This window comes from Hippoglossus stenolepis, chromosome 11 (assembly GCF_022539355.2).
Source record: "Hippoglossus stenolepis isolate QCI-W04-F060 chromosome 11, HSTE1.2, whole genome shotgun sequence".
In the NCBI taxonomy this organism is placed as follows: Eukaryota; Metazoa; Chordata; class Actinopteri; order Pleuronectiformes; family Pleuronectidae; genus Hippoglossus; species Hippoglossus stenolepis.
Genome location: NC_061493.1, coordinates 22,118,418 through 22,123,173, shown reverse-complemented (window position 1 = coordinate 22,123,173; position 4,756 = coordinate 22,118,418).

Here is a 4,756-nt window from a genome sequence, read left to right as displayed (position 1 = left end):
CATGTAAGTTAACAGGTTTAACTCTGGAGCCGAGGATAAAGCTGCAGGATCGAGAGAGGAACATGAAAAGAGGAGCAGAGACGCTGATGGAGACACAGACAGACAGTCACTGGGAGTTATGTAAATTACCAGGAGCTGTTTCCAGTAATCGTTCCCATTGTAGATTGTGGTGAAGCTGCGCTGCTGCTTGCTGCTGATAAACCTCTGGAAGAGTCCGGTCTCTGCTGGATTCTATCAGGAGGCCGTCAGACAGGAAGTGTTGGCTCACACTGGTTTTATTGGTAGCATTAGTTTTGCCTCTTTGTCTCTGCGCCGACAGGATGTGGCAGCATGTGAAGAGAAGACAGGAGCAGCGGACGGAGACGGACATCAACACCTCAGTGTCCTCATGTCTTATCTGCAGCAGCTCCCAGTGCTGAGGGAGAAGGACTCTGGGTGGAGATGGTCCCAGTGGAAATAAAACCACTGAGCGTAGAGGAGCTGCTCCACCTGTTGGTCCCTCTGAGACTCTGAACCTTTCTCACAGGCTGATCTCTGGTTGTGTGAAGTTTTAGCACTGAAGCGCTGAATGGAGAAATTGGATTAAGTCTAAGGGCCATAAGACAAAAGACTGTGAAGATGCAGAAATATATTTTTATTTATGAGTTGGTGGAGACCAAACATAAAGTTAAAAGCAGCGAGAGGATAAGACTTAGGTTTTAAGATGTGGCCAGAAAACTAAATTTAAATCTATAAATATAATCACACATCAAAGGTTAATCTTACTTCTCACATACATGTTTGCAGATCAACTCAAAAATGTAAATATTTCCAGTTTCTGAATGATGAAGCCAGACTCTTTGTCTTTTGAGTCAATTGGTCCTTGAAACCTTTTCAGTCGAGTGGAACGATCATTTCCTCAAGTGTCATCAAACCAAACAGTAAAGTCTGAAAGTTATCAAGAGAAAGACTAAATCTTCTTCTGAGATGAGACTCGAATCGTTTCGACCTCTGATGATCTTCTTCAGTTGAGGACGTCAACAGAGACTTGTGCTTGTGCGTCAGGACGATAAATACTTGAACATCTTGTGAATGATCAGTGGAGATTCATCACTTCCCCCAAACATTCAAATCCAGTGTCTGACTTTGTCTTGTTTTGGACCAAGTTTGATGATTTCCACCTCTGATTGACTTTTAAAGACAAATGATCCAGTCACTCACTTCATGTATTTACTTCAAAGACATAACATTTAACAATTCTTCATTAAAATGTCTAAAAACAACTGGACCTAAATATTAAGTTGACTTGTGTCTTACATTATCCAGAATGTGGAGAAATTCACAATTTAACTCAAGGTAGAGACTGTGACGGAAAGTTATGTTTTTGTGTCAGGACAATAAATTATTAATTGATTAGTATTTATTTAATAGTCTTGAATCAAAACGTCCTCACCATCGATCTCATCCTCAACTCTTTTAAAGCTGTTCTGCTTTAATCTGAGGTTTTAAGAATAAAACTCGTATAATTCTCTCGGATACTTCGGCTGCTGCAGAGTTTTGAACGTCTGCTGCCGACTCACCGGCCTCCCGGGACTTTGTAACCACACAGTGACGTCACTGGGGAAACTGCTCTGCCACGAAAACACCAAATAATAAACCAGCAGCTTTGCTCCTGAAGAGAAAACGTCCAAACGAACGAGTTAACGCTTTGTGGATGATCAGTTCTCTGAGGATCCGCTGCAGCTGAATAATTATACAAACAAAAATCCTCTGGTATTATAACTGAAATTCCAAATCCAAGGTAAATTTCATCGCAGCGAGAACAACAGGAGGTGTTTGTGTCTGGTGGGAGGCTTGTTTGGTGACGGCCGAGGTCGGCAGGCGTCCTTGGCGTCGACCCAGTTTCTGAGCAGACAAGAGGAGCAGTTAAATCTTTATGTTCAGTGTGTTTTTCCGTCCAAAGCAGTTTCTCCTCTTTAACGTGCGGCACAATGAAACCGGGTCTGTGGCTCTGGAGAACAGAGGGGGGACGGAAACATGTCCCGGACCGGCTGTCTGCCTGGAGGAAGCCCGAGGCGTGATCCTGTTCACAGCAGGGGACAATCATTATCTCATCATTAGGTAATGGACAAAAAACATGTTCCTGCGTTACCTCATATCAGATAAAACATGAAGAGCAATAAGAAAATCAGGCCTCTCGTCCATTTACGGCAGGAAAATGGTGGGATAACAAAAACGTCAATATGACAGGGAGGAGAAACAGAGAAATCCGATTATAAAGAAAAAGGGTCTTCGCTCTGTGTGGATTCTCAGCTGGTTTACACACGTCTGTGCAGAACGTCTTTATTCTGCTGATGGACAGTTACAGTTGAGTGTCGGCAGAACGCTCTCAGAGCCAAACACCGCAGACTGAAGCAGATCCAAACAGATGCTCTCACACTCTGCCAGACAAAACACACACAAACACGCAGCAAGCGCTCAGGACAAAGACTGCAGCCGGAGGATTAACGTGCTGATGGCGCCGGGTGATGAAGCTGCTGACGCACTGTTGGACTGTTGGAGGGTTGGAGTGTTTGAGTGTGGATGTGATTTATTGTAATGACTTCTTTGTCCTTTCTTTAATCTCTAATGTTTTGTTTTCCTCACAGACGATAATTGAAGATAAAGAAAAAGTTTTTGACATTTTATTCTCACACGGTTTTATTCTGACAGAATCTTTTCCTCCAGTTTAGCTGAGGTGCGGCACCTTCACGGTCAAATGCATTTAACCCAAAAGGTATAAAATGGGTTAGAACTGAGCTTTTGGTTTTGTTCCTTTCAGTCGTCTTATACGTCAACTTCTCTTGTAGGTTTTAGATGATTAATCAGATGAAAAATAATAAATTAGAGATGAAAACAAACCCTGTTCTAGCTGGAAACTTGATAAATGCTTTCAATGTTTCATTCGGAGGGACAAACTCCCTCTGCACCAAGAGGCAGGGACAGTAAGGAAATCGTCAGCTCATCCAGTTACACGGTTTAATCAATGGTAAAACAAGTACAAAGAAAAACACAACTTCTCTGCAGTGTTTCAACAATAAAGTGGGAGAGCCAAGGAGAGGAAATGAAAGAGAAATGAAGGTTGAAGAAGACTAGAGTAAAAGTGAAGAAGAGAAGAGGTGGAAAGGACAAAAGACTGAGGAGGAGGAGGAGGAGAGAAGACGAAGAAGCATGTTGACTCCAGTCGTCTCATTAAAGAGGCCATTAGCGGTCGGTCTCCTCTGGGTCCTGATTAATAACATCATTTAGATCAAAAGGCTGCTTAACTAAAGTCCTCTGCATTATAGAAAATAAGAGCGTCAGAGAGAGAGAACACAACTTTCTGATCTCAAATAAAAATACTTTTATCTTCAGACGAGCACCAGTCTGCGGCTCCGTGATTTTAAAAGTGCAGGATGTGTTTAATCAGAGCGTTTGTGAAACTCAAATCTCTAAAACCTTCAAAACCCCGACAGTACAAAAAGCAGCCAAGGGCATTTTTTAACTGCGCTGAATATAGAGAAGAGTTTTATCTCTCTGTGTTTTAATGTCTTTGTATCATCATCTGCTGCCGAACCGCAGGTATAGAAGAAAAGAAATCTGTTCGATTTAAATGAGTCGGACTAATTCTCCCCTGGATTCCGTTTGATTCTTCACTCAGCTCCACCTTCTCCTCTCGTCGCTCCGTCTAATTCCACAAACCCTCGCAGCACATTTGATTCTCTCGCTCGTTCAGCACCTGGCTCAGTTACATGTTTAATTTCTCCTCTCTGCAGTGTTCATTATGTGTCTGTGATCGTCTGGTTTCTTTACTGACTTCGCCTGCAGCTCAGAGAGCGGAGAGGAAACACAGAGTCAAACTGAACCTGTTTTAATCCGGTGTGTTCGACCTCCTGGATGCAAGAGCTTTCCACTGCAAGGTAGATGAAGGGCAATAACAAGATATGCTGCATATTTACAATCAGAGGAGCAACAATATGTCACAAGTGAGGACTTGGAGATGATAAAGCATCTAAAACTAAGGTTACGCAGCAGAAAACTATGAAACAAGCAGATAGAAGGAGAAGAAAACAAGATTGAAACAGGAGCAATAAAATACTAAGAGAGCAAAAAGTAATATAGTGTCTGGTGATAACAGGACAGAGTTGTACTTTGCAAAAAAAAAAATCCCCAAATTAATATAATTTATATCAGTCAGACGGGAGAGAGACAATAAAAACAGCATCAGGAACCTGAACCGTCACAACTTCAGCCACCAGACAAACAATAACTCAAAGATCACATCATCTTCATAACATATTCATGAAATAAAACCTTCAGTCTAAAGAAAAAACAAGTGTGTCCTTGTTTAACCCTCCTGGTGTGAAGATTATAGATCTGACACCTGCTGCAAATGTGAATTCTGGATATAGAAATATATTAAAGACACTTTGGAGCCAGGGTTACGGGCGAAGCAGCTTTAAATCAATGTGTTTATGATAAAAAGTAGAGAGGATTATCATTTGAATCTGTTTATGGATGTTTATTGTGAGTTCCAGCTCAGCGTTTGGTTGTCTGGCCTGTTAATTTACTGTTTTTGGGTACGGGGTATATTTTTATTTGTCCTAAATCTTCACCATTATGACCCGACTGACAACAACTGGAATTGAGCTTAAATCGTAAAGTTCTCGTAAAGGTGATACGAGTGGAGCATCTTCCCTCTTTTATAATTCACCACACACGTTTCCCTTCCTGGTTGTTTCTGTGTAACATCTCCAGT